The following is a 12,789-nucleotide window of genomic DNA, read 5'->3' as shown; positions in this document are numbered from 1 at the left end:
ATATCCGACCAGAAAATTTCGGCGCGAATTTTAAAATTAACCAATAAAAAATTATTTAAAAAATTGTGATTGATAAATTTGAAAAATCGTGGCGAAATTATTTCTGCCGATTGTTTGTTTCGTCATTTAGAATTTCGGACAAATTCGTCCTTTTAAGAATTCTATCAAATAACAATTCGTACACTGAGAAAACTGGAGGTTCAGATTAAACCTCTGGAGGGATTAAGAATTCATATTTGAGAGTTGGCTATGGAACAACACTCTAAGTAATCGAATACACCATTCAGGGAAAGTCGTGTTATCCCTCCTGGAGGGATAATAAGTTTATGATTGAGGAACAAATGATAAATCTTGAGGAATCCCTTCCTTATCTTGCGCGGAATAAATAAATATGGCAACCTAACCTTAAAATTTAATACATTAAATTAAATGTCACCATATATCTTAGCGCGATCTTTGTGCGCAGAAGCTAATTCAAATTTTCTGCGCAGCTTTTATCCCTCTGTGCGTGAACGGACAGAATATGAAAGCAGATTTCTTTTATTAATTCAAAAATACATTTCGAAGGACTATTAAACTCTCTTGATAAGACAGTTGAACATACATTTTTTGAACCTCTGAATTTAACACTCCAGTTTTCTCAGTGTACAAATGAAAATTCGGTGAATTGGAAATTCTGATATTTAAAAATTCAAATTTAAAATTCAGTTGATTGAGAAATATGCAAAATTAAAATTCGATTAAATTATAATTTTTTTAAATAAAAAGTTGGTAAAAAGAAATTATGTAAAATAAAAATTCAGTGTCAATGTTTAGGGTCAAAATACTAACAAACTTGAAAATATAACCTCAAAATTAGGTGATAAGTAAGGTTTAAGAGGCAAACATAACCTCATAATTTAAGGTAAAATATTAAGGATATAGGTCAAGAGGACACTGATGTTTCTGGAGTTAAAATCAGCTAACATAACCTCAAAATTACATACAAAAAAATGCTAGTGTATTTTTATTACTTCGAACGCTGGAAAAAACTATAACTTGCTGACAGGTTTTTTACTGCGTGGTCACTTTTTTCCAACGTCCGATATAGTAAAATTACACTGGCATTTTTTTGTATGTAATTTTGAGGTTATGTTAGCTGTTTTTAACCCTAGAAACATCAGTGTTTTCTTGACCCATATTCTTAATATTTGACCTTAAATTATGAGGTTATGTTTGCCTCTTGACCCTTACTTATCACCTAATTTTGAGGTTATGTTTTCGGGTTTGTTAGTATTGTGGCCCTTAAAATTCACAGGTCATAAGTCAAGAGAACGCTGGGTGTGAGCTTAAAATTGGCTAACATAACCTCAAAATAAGGTGTAATATTATATAAATATAATACTAATATTATAATACTAACGAACCAAGATTTTAATCTCAAACCCAGCGGCCTTTTGACCTAGAAATTAACCTAATTTTGAGGTTATGTTAGCCGATTTTAAGTTTAAATTCACCGGCTCCTACACCAAGAAATTGACCTACAAACATGGAGTAGTATAAGGAGACCGAACGACGTACATTGAAAGTGGACCAAATTTTGGTAACCGCTTAGTGTTATTAAAATACGTAACGGAACACAAGCGCCCTCGTAGGAAGTATGTAAACAGTGGGGAAAATTAGAAGTACGTTGAACATAACCCAAAAATACATTGCTCCTTATTTTGGACTGTCCAGCTGAGTTCAGTGGCGCTAGTGTTCCATTACGTATTTTCATGACACTAAGCGGTTACCAAAATTTGGTCCACTTTTAACGTAGATTTAACATAGTCGTTCGGTCTCCTTATACTACTCCATGCCTACAAACAAAAAATGCCAGTGTATTTTTACTACGGCGGACAAAAAGCCAGTGCGTTTAAAGTTAAAATCGGCTAACATAACCTCAAAATTAGATCAATTTCTAGGATAAAAGGCCGCTAGGTTTGAGATTAAAATTTTGTTTTGTTAGTATTTTAATATCGTTATATTTATATTATATTATACTTAATTTTGAGGTTATGTTAATCAATTTTAAGCTCAAACCCAGCGTGGCGAGATTTTTTTGTAATATAGATAAATATTTATGGAAATTGGTTTATTATTATTTTTTTGGGGGTATTGTTTCCACAAAGTTCAAATTTCTTCGTTTATTTTCTTATCGATAACCGTTATATATTGGTTTTTCAATCGATTATATATTTTTCTTTTCATAGATTCGTTTTAGATGTTCTTCTCATCATCTAAGTAAAGCCCGGCGGCTAACTGTTCGTATCGACGTTCGTCGCCTGCCAAATGCACAAGGTCTTTTCTATGTACAAATGTATTTATGTATATGTGTGTATGTGTATAGAACTATCCAGCTTAGATGAGGCATTAGAGCTAAAGTTCTAGCGGAACTTTGAATTAGCGATCGCGTTATCTTGGATGCGAGAATACCTTGCGTAAGTCTACAGGTAATTACATGTCTCACCTTGCAAAGGGTTAATCAACCTCGATGTTTGCCGAACTGTTCTCCGTACAGACACATGTCGAACTCTCTCACTCTCTCTCTATATATACATATATATATATATATATATATATATATATATATATATATTTACACGAACGCTAAGTAAGTGCGAGAGCTAGTGCGAAACAAACAGTTCATGACTCAGTGTCGATAATTTAATTGAACTTGATTGAACATTGTACCCTTTTACCTCTATAAATTATTACTTTAAACTATAAAGTTTAAGTTTCCAACGTGTTTATACATTAAAGAAGCATGATTCATATCGAGATAATGCGAAAGAAGAAAAAATGTTTAAAAAAAAGGCACATATTAATTTTCTAACTAGAATTTTTATTTACAAACATTTTATATTAGATAGAAATTTTATTTTTCAAAATTTTTCTTTGATAGAATTTATTTATGAATTTTTACTCAGCAAAATTTTTTATAGATTTTGTGGTAAAATTTAATTTTCCGAGAGATTAAAGGCAGTAGATGTATTCTGCATCTGCGCAAAAGCTGTAAACAAACATTCTGCGCAGACGCAGAATATATCTATAAGGTTATTCAAGTTGGGTGGGGGAAAGCCAAGATGGATGATGGCTGGTGCACCTATCAGCCTATCAGCATTCATTCCCACGAGAAATTTCTCGTGGGAATGAATGCTGATAGGCTGATAGGTGCACCAGCCATCATCCATCTTGGCTTTCCCCCACCCAACTTGAATAACCTTATAGATATATTCTGCGTCTGCGCAGAATGTTTGTTTACAGCTTTTGCGCAGATGCAGAATACATCTACTGCCTTTAACCTCTTGGAAAATTAAATTTTACCACACGCTGAAAAATACCTGTTAACATGTTAAGTGATTCCAATTTTAAATGCAACAATTTTCAATTCACTGAATCTTCATTTGAATGAATTTTTTTTTTATACAAATTTTTATTTGTCCGAATGTTTATTTGTACAAATTTTTATTTGCATGAATTTTAATTTAACCGAAATTGCAAATGTCCTAACCAATATAACATACAAAAGTATTTTGGCGCAATTTTTAAAATTCGACCAATCATAATTTTCTTGATACTTTTCTGATTGATGGGGCAGACCACTTTTCGCCGCCAACTCATCCCCGTGTACCTGCTCAGCGGCAAATTTTCGTCCCCGTATGTTCCCCACTACCGGCCGTACTGTACCCCTCCGTTCAGTTCATTTTGGGTAACAATTGAATTTTATTTGATTTTAAAATGAAAATTTTAATAAAATACATTTTTTTAGTATAAAATGTAGATCTTCTTCAGATCTTCTTCAATTCAATTTTTTAACAAATTTTAAACTAAAATAATTCTTCATTAAATTAATTATTTTTAATAATTTTAATGAAATTCATCACAAATTCAATTATTTCAAAATTATTTTTCAAATAAAATTTTTATAAAATTTAACAATTGTTTATAATTTTAAAAAAATATCGCAATAAAATTGAATTATTTTCAAAAATTCCAATTCAAAATAAACTAAAATTAAATTATTACCCAAAATTTCAATTCAAAATCAAAGAAAATTCAATTATTTTCAAAAATTTTCAATTTAAAATCAAATAAAATTCAATTGTTACCCAAAATGAACTGAACGGAGGGGTACAGTACGGCCGGTAGTGGGGAACATACGGGGACGAAAATTTGCCGCTGAGCAGGTACACGGGGATGAGTTGGCGGCGAATCGTGAATCGCCCATTTCATTGAAATCTGTTATTTTCATAAAAAGAAAACTCTCTTGGAATAAAAAATTCCAAATATGAAATCCTAATTTTTCTTTTTATCTGAATCATGTGTGAAACTTTTGTAAAAATTTAATGAAAAAAAAAAATTTTCAAGGGATTATACTTATATGTAGATATCTTTTTACGTGGAACGAATTTTTTTATTTAATTTCATATAAATTTAATATATAAATAGATTTTATTTCCCCTATCTCTTTTTTATATATACTTGTCAAGATAAATTATAAAAGTTGTGTATATTTAACACTTTTTTTTTCCTTTTATAATAATAAAAAAAAGCAAGTAAAATTTGTGAAAATTTTTAATTTAAAAAATCAAGTTATAATTCTAATGGACCATGAATATTTTATCTCTCATGTATGCGCGCATGACAGAGTGGCAATATCCAGCCTTTGAAGCTAGAATTTCAGAGGAGTTCACTTTTCAGAAATGGTAAAAACATTCATGGTACATTTCAAAATTTAATATTTATGTGTTTTATTAATGTTCAATATTTTTATATGAAAAAAAAAATTTGATGCAGTTTGGGGAAAAAAGAAAATTTATAAAAATTTATAAAAATTCGTCTCATGAAATATAATATTTTTTTTTAATAACTAGTTTAATTGATGATGATAATAATAACTGGCTGATAAGGAAAAGGAGAAATATGTTTGATACACCATGAAACTTGTTAGGAGGATTCGAACTCGGTTCCGAGAAGAAGCAAGAAGTGCTGCTATAGTAGGGAATGGGGGATGGTTCGAAAGCAAATTGAGAGAGGTAGGAATCATGGGAAACGTGCTCTGATTTACGTACGCCGCTTACTTATTTATTCCACTTGAAGAATTCGCGATCGTAGACTTTATACTAACTATTTTCGCGCATGACTATAATGCATCATCTAAGTGTGAGAGTTTTTCCATTCAATTTTTGTGTACAGTAGAAGAGAACTCTTTCCCTGGAATTATACTCGTTAGTAAAGTTGACTTTTTTATATTTTTATAATATACTTCCTGTCAATATAAGTTGTAATAGGACAATGATGATCATTTTTTTTCTCATGAGATTAGTTTTGAAAAAAAGTTATCAACCAAGGATAGCTGATCGTTTTCCAATGTTTTTCCTAATTCATTTTTCCCAATTTTATATTCCTAATACGATTTTCCTAATTATTTTTTCCTAAAAATATTTTCCTAATTCAATTTTCCCAATTTAATTTTGCTAATTATATTTTCATAAATATATTTTTTGAATTCAATTTGCCTAATTTTTTTTCTAATATAACTTTCATAATAATTTTTTTCTAATTCAATTTTCCTAATTACTTTTTTCTAATTTAATTTTCCTGATTACTTTATTCTAAAAATATTTTACTAATTCAATTTTTCTGATTATTTTTTCCTAAAAATATTTCCCTAACTCAATTTTCCTAATATAATTTTCCTAAAACTACTTTCCTAATATAATTTCCCTAATTCAGTATTACTAATTATTTTTTCCTAAACATATTTTACTAATTCCATTTTTTAAATTATTTTTTCCTAAAAATATTTCCCTAATTCAATTTTTCTAAATATATTTTCCTAATTTTTTTCCTAAAAATATTTTCTTAATACAAATTTTCCTAATTCAATTTTTTTTTCCTAATTATTTATACTAAAAATAATTTTCTAATTCAGTTATCCGAATTATTTTTTTCCTAAAAATAATTTTCTAATTCAATTTTCCTAATTATTTTTTCCTAAAAATATTTCCCTAATTCAATGTTACTAAAAATATTTTCCGAATACAATTTTCCTAATTATTTTCTTCTAAAGTACATTTTTTCGAATAATATAATTTTACCGAGTGCACTGAATTTATTCAATTACGTCATTGGACTTGCAATTGTTTTTCATTACAATTTATAAAATTTTTCATATAAAAAAAAATTGATTTTTAAAAAATCGTTTATCATAAACATTGTTTTTGTGGAAAAAAATAAAAATAAAAAATCTATTTATTTATTAATTTTTAGGAAAATTGTATTAGAAATGTATATTTTTGGGAATATTTATTTTAAAAAATTCTGAAATTAGGAAAATTGGTATGGAACCAAAACTAATAGTTTTAGCAGAAATGTATTTTTGTTTTTCTTTATGAATTATTTTTTAGGAAAATAATGTTTTTTCGTATACTTTAGAATAATTAAAAAATTTGTTTTTCCGATTGTGGAAAATATATTTCATTAAGTTTTGCTTTGCAAAGTCTTACGCTTCGAAAATTACAATGATAGCATATAAGGAAGTGTATCTCATGACAGCGTACCTGTCTAAACAACTTTGCACCGGTAGGATGCCTCCGATCTTTCTCTCTCTCTCTCGAATCTCATTGGATGACAAGTATAGTTTCATGCTTTATGCGCTTTGGTATAAGTTATACGACATTGGTAGGGTGAGTGTACCTGCGACACAGTTTGGAACTTGTACATCCATACCGAATGTACTACGTGTGTGCGTTGTGTGTCCAACCCGTTTTGTCTATATACCAGGAAGGCGAAGAAGAAGAAAAAGAGAGTTTCTCGACCAGCCCATATAAAGTTTGCCCGTCGCGCCAAGTCAGCCGAAAATCTCAGGAAAAACGTCTTACTGACATATAAAAGGAAAAATATAACTAACTTTGCGAGAAAATATCCTTTCTTTCTCTATGTATATATATACCCTTCTTTTTGCTGCCCTTCTCTCAGATTTCATATCGCTATTGTTCCGAAAATTGATAAAATAATATGTAACTCGACAACAAATATTTACATATTGCTTACGCAAATCCAGGGAAATCAGGACAAGGTTAATTAATGTTTATACTCGAATTTTCAATTATACCTGAACTTGAAAAGATCAAAAATATTTGTTGTCACATCCAATTATTTTGTTCCTGTATGTACATATATGTGACGCTCGACAATGAAAGGGATTTTAGATGCAAATAAATTTTAGGTTATGTTTTTGTTTTTAATTTTAAAGGAATTTTTATTTAGTCGAACTTTTATACAATAGATTCTCTAGTTAACCGAATTTTTATTCAATATAATTTACAGAATTTTTATACTGCAAAAATTTTCATATCAGAATTTTCATTTCATTGAAACTTCATTTGACGGAAGTTTCATTTGTACGAATTTTTATCTGATAGAAATTTTACAACGCCAAATATTCATTTTACCGAAATAATCGAACAAATAACCGACAGAAAAATATTGACGCCAATTTTAAAATAAACCAATCAGAAATAATAAAGAAAATTTTAATTTTAAAATTCCCGCCAAAACTTTTCTGTCCAATATTTGTTCGGTTGTTTGCAATTTCGGTCAAATGAAAACACGACGTTTTAAAGTTTCTATTAATTGACAATTAGTGGAAATAAAAACTCTGGCTAATGAAGTTTCAGTGAAATAAATATTCTTAACATTTAAAAATTCGAATCAGTGTAAATTCTGATGAGCATAAAAATAATTAGTTAGAATTTTGATTTTAAAGAATTTTATTAGATATAACTATAATTATAATTTAGACGAATTTTCATTTCATTTTTCGAATTAGAATTTGACAAAATTTCTATATTTTTAACAAATTTTTCTTGTACAAATTTCTTAAAGCGCCGAATTCTGATTTGTCCGAAATTGCAATCGGCCGAACAAAGAATCAACAGAAAGATTTCGATGCGTTTTTTAAAATTGACCAATCACGATTTTCTTGATAATTTTTGATTGGTAGATTTTAAAAATCGCGCCGAAATCTTTCTGTTGATTGTTTGTTCGGTTATTTGTAATTTCGGACTAATAAAAATTCGTCATTTTAAGCGAATTTTGTACAATAAAAATTTGTTTAAAAATAAATTCTGTCAACTTCTAATATTCGAAAATGAAAATGCGTGTAAAAAATAATTATATCTAATAAAATTCTTTAAAATGAAAATTTTTATGGGACAATCAGGCGCGTCCCTAGAATTATATCGAATGAGAATTCTATTAAACAGAAGTTTAGCTAAATTGGAATTCTTTTAAATGTGAATTCAATTAAATCAAAAATTCTGCTGAAGAAAAATTCGATTAAAGAACAATTATGTTAATTAAAAATTCTCGATTTTTCGAAGAGTAAATTCTATTAAATAGAAATTTTCATTATAAATAAAATTCGGTCGACTAGAAATTCTGTTTTATAAAAGTTCAAGTAAATCAAAAATATTCAACAAAAACTAATTTTAATTTTATATAATTAAAAATAAACGTTTAATCACGGTAAAAACTATTACTAAACATAACCTAAAATTTGTTCGCAGCTAAGGTCCCTTTTATCGTAAAAAACGTCACGTATATATAGATCGCATTCTAGAAACTTATTAGCCAGTCTTATTTGGAAGCTATTATACAGCATAAAAGACCACTTGAAACCAATTGTCTCGAACACGCTCTACGAGAGATAAATCTCATCCCTTAAGAATTTTTTTTAATTTTTTTTTTTTTTTTGTACATACGGCGCCGTTAAACTGGTACAATAAAATGGAAACAATAAAACGCCTTACTTTTGTTCAGTTTTCAATGGCAATTGTACTGAGAATTCCGTCTCCCGAGTTTTCACATTGCATGGCGTGATTGAATTGTTTCCTTATACTTTTTTTTATCCACTTCTTGAAGAACATCTTGAGTGTTAATCCCTTTAATTAGACTCAGAATTTGCGGTTCTTTTTTTTATCCTCCTTTTGAATCGTATTTAAATTTAAAAAATTTTAATTTTTGTTTACATTTATATAATATCAAAAAAGGTATATTTACTCGCAGATTGATTTTCAAACAATGGATTTACACTATATATGGGAACATAAATTTTCAAGTGAGCACTTACTGCCAATCAATTAAACTCGAGATTCTCAAGTTGACGGATAATTATGAATGAAAAAAAAAAAAAAAAAATGAAAAAACAAAATCAGCTGAGATAAAAATTTCTATTTTTTAAATAAAATATTTAGAGGAAAGTAGGAATTACGGGGGTTGATTGTGGCTTTTAGGGTAAGAAAGAGAACAAAGGAAAACTTGTGGAGTAGAAACGGTAGAATAGTGTTGTCAGGCTTTGATGGGTGGGTCTCTGTATATATATACAGGGAGGTACTGGTTGCATTGAATCAATATGGAAGCGTAAACTTATCTCATTGATTTAACGGTTCTCAATCTCTGGAAGGGTCGCGCCACTGCAGTGTGCGGGACGACGTCTCGTGGCATGGTACTCGGATGGGATAATGAAATACCCGTGACCCGGACGACCGAGCCCGGAATCCAGGAGCTCGAAGCTCCGGAGAGTCTCCTTGCGAATAGAGAGAATCATCTGTCTCTCTTTCTCCGGCCACCCTCTCACCCCTTATATAGTATCTCTCTCCACCCCCCTTTCTTTTCCAACGCCTCTCTCAACCCCCTCCCCCCCGTTCTCTGTGTGCACACAAACCTAACCTAGCCTACGCGCTTCCACATCTCCTGAACAGCAGCAGAAGCAGTTTCATCCCGTGCACTCGGCTGACTTTATGACGATGCAATGGCTGGCTGAGAAACGTAAAATAGAGAGAGACGAACTATACGACGCTGGGCAATGAGTCAAGAGAGATGGAGAGAAAGAGTAAAAGAGCGGACGATGAAAATAAGGGGGAGGGGAGCAGCTCACCACCACCCTCCGTTCTTCATTTGCCAAACATCAGGAGGATAGATAGATATTCTCCGAATGATGCAGAAAGAAGCGAATCCGGCGCCGTGCAGTGCAACACTGAGTAACTACAAGGATTTAAATTCAGCGATCTCTCTGTGTGGCCTCGATTCGGAAGAACCAAGTTAAACAGATCGATGTTTGGATTAAGGAAAGATTGAAAAACAAGCATTTGAGCTAGTTTATGTGGTTTACTTTTGTGGATCGCACTAATTTTCTTTTGGATCTAGATCGCGCTTTTGCCATGCGAACATTTAAATGTGTAATTTTGAACGGGCCCTGGCAGCTCCAGGTCAGAAAGCCCCATATCCGTGTGAAACAAGGAACCTTACTGAGGCCAAAGAAAAAGCCCTATTTCAGTCCGATTAGAACCGGGGCCCGTCCGAAACCTGATGTGGTTCTAGTCAGGTTCCCTGCTTGAACCAGGTCAGGGTCAGATTAACGACCGCATTAATTTTCTTTCAGATACAGATCGCATTTTGACGCGCGAAATTTGCCCGTGAAGAAATTTTGAACGGAACCTGGCAGGGCTCACATCGGGAAACCCTAAATTTGCACAAAATAGAGAACCTGACCTGGGCCTCAGAAGATGCCCTATTTCAGGCCAATTAGAACCGGAGCTCGTTCGAAACCTGATGTGGTTCTAGTCAGATTCCCTATTTGAGCCAGATCAGGGCCAAGTTAACGAATTTCGGCACGGGTGGAACCTAATGGTTTGACGTGGCTCTCGTCAGAAAAACTGATCAGCGCTCGAGAAGTCTTACGCTGTTTCGAACAAATTTTCCCAAACTATAAGAAAACTGGCGAGGCCCTGACCACAGCCTTCTTATAAATCTGGTGAAAAAACTATTTGGGGTCTCGATCGGGAAAACTGACAAGGCCCTAACTAGTTTCAGCTGAAGGGTATTGATTCGTTGACTAGTTAGGGCCTAGACAATTTACCTAGTTTTAAACACTGCCAAACTAACTGTTTATAATTAATTTTTTGATGTATAGGAAAACTGACAAGTCCCTGACTAGTTTCCTCCGAAATAAGGCATTGATTCATTGACTAGATTAGGTTAGTTTTCCTAATTTGAAAAAATAAACTGAGTTTTGAAATTACCTTTGTAAAACAAATAGTTATAAACAACTACATGGAATCTTTGTATAAGATTAATATTTTTATTTAGGGGTTTGGCTAGAATTCTCTGTCAATTCCTCAAATGGGGTATTAACTGTAATTAAAAATATAGCACTAGTCAGGACCTCGATAGTTTTCTTAGTTTAGAAAATATAAACATATTGTTTTTAATTTATAAGAAAACTGACAGGGCTCTGACTAGTTTCATCTGAAGGGCATTAATTCCTTGACTGCTCAGGACCTTGACAGTTTACCTAGTTTAAAACACTAAAAAACAAACTGTTTATAACTAATTTTTTGATTTATAGGAAAACTGAAAAGGCCCTGACTAGTTTCCTCCGAAGTAGGACAATGATTCGTTAACTTGTTAGGGTCTAGAAAGTTTACCAAGTTCAAACTTTGTAAACAAATTATAATTAATTTTTTCATGTATAGGAAAACTAACTATTTCTTGACTAGTTTCCTACGACATAGGTTATTGTTTCATTGACTAATTAAGCTAGTTTTCCTAATTTCAAAAAATTGACCGAGAATTCCCTGTTGAACCCCAATTGAGGTATCAACTATAATTTAAAATAGGGCACAAGTCAGTACCTCAATAGTTTTCCTAGTTTAAAAAATATAAGCTTACTGTTTTTTATTGATAAGAAAACTAAACAAGGCCCAGACTTGTTTTCTCTGAAGGGTATTAATTCGTTGACCAGCCAGGGGCTAGATAGTTTTCCTAGTTTAAAAAAAGGAAAACAGTTTTTAATTTATTTTTTTATTTATAGAAAAACTGTCAAGGTACTGATTTGTTTCCTCCGAAGAAGGGCATTGATTCGTTGACTATAGTCAGGGTCTAGGTAATTTTCCTAGTTTAAAAACAAATTTAAACACAGTTTTTTCTTTATTTTTTAATTTATAGGAAAATTGTCAAGGCCCTAACTAGTTTCCTCCGACGTAGGAGATTGATTCGTTGACTAGTCAGGGCCTAGATAGTTTACCTAGTTTAAAAAAAATCAATTCATAGGGAAAACTGACAAGGTTCTGACTAGTTTCCTCCGAATTAGGGCATTTAAAACAGCATAGCAGCCTTTATCAGTTTTTCTGATATCAAAAATAGGAAAAAGTTTCCTTTCAGGCCCACATTTCAATTTCTATACATGAAATTTTTTTTATTTTTAATTTTATAATTTCCGACAAAACTTAGATAGTTTCCATAATTATTATTGTTTAAAAAAACATTCATTTAAATTTATGTGAGAAAAATTTAGATCGAAATATCCACTATTTCTCATATATATAAAATATTATTCGAAGGCTGAAGATATTTTTGCAATCAATGCAATCTGCGGAGAACTCGAATACGTCGAGTACACATTGCTATGGTATTCTAGAGGTAAAGAGAGGCAACTCGAGGGGGCGAAGGTTGAGTAAATTTGCGGAAAAGCCGAGCAATTAGATTCCCGCGAAAGCACGCAGTGCAGGACGTGCGGGCTTAATACGCGATTCTCGCATCCCCACAAGAGGTAGAGAATCGAAAAGGAAATTTGTTCGAAATTTGCAAAGGAAACGTGTGTCGAAATTTATTTTATATTATATATATGTAAATAAAAAAAGAAATTATAATTTCTTTAAAATTGAAGAAATAAAGAAAATTAAAATCTTTAAAGATAAAAAA

The 12,789-nt window shown here is 31.3% G+C and overlaps 2 protein-coding genes across 2 annotated transcripts in view; one reads left to right on the top strand and one right to left on the bottom strand.

Moving 5' to 3' along the window:
* The window catches only part of LOC127288084 (RING finger protein 17), a 223,278-nt gene that overhangs the window by 144,737 nt on the left and 65,752 nt on the right, over nucleotides 1–12,789 (top strand). The window lies entirely within an intron of this gene.
* Nucleotides 1–12,789, bottom strand: part of LOC127288092 (uncharacterized) — a 70,900-nt gene that overhangs the window by 3,142 nt on the left and 54,969 nt on the right. The window lies entirely within an intron of this gene.

The sequence above is a fragment of the Leptopilina boulardi genome, unplaced genomic scaffold (assembly GCF_019393585.1).
Source record: "Leptopilina boulardi isolate dan_hultmark-lab unplaced genomic scaffold, ZJU_Lbou_2.1 LbouV2_38, whole genome shotgun sequence".
Lineage (NCBI taxonomy): Eukaryota > Metazoa > Arthropoda > Insecta > Hymenoptera > Figitidae > Leptopilina > Leptopilina boulardi.
The sequence above is the reverse complement of the archived record's forward strand: the minus strand, read 5'-3'. Positions and strand labels throughout refer to the sequence as shown.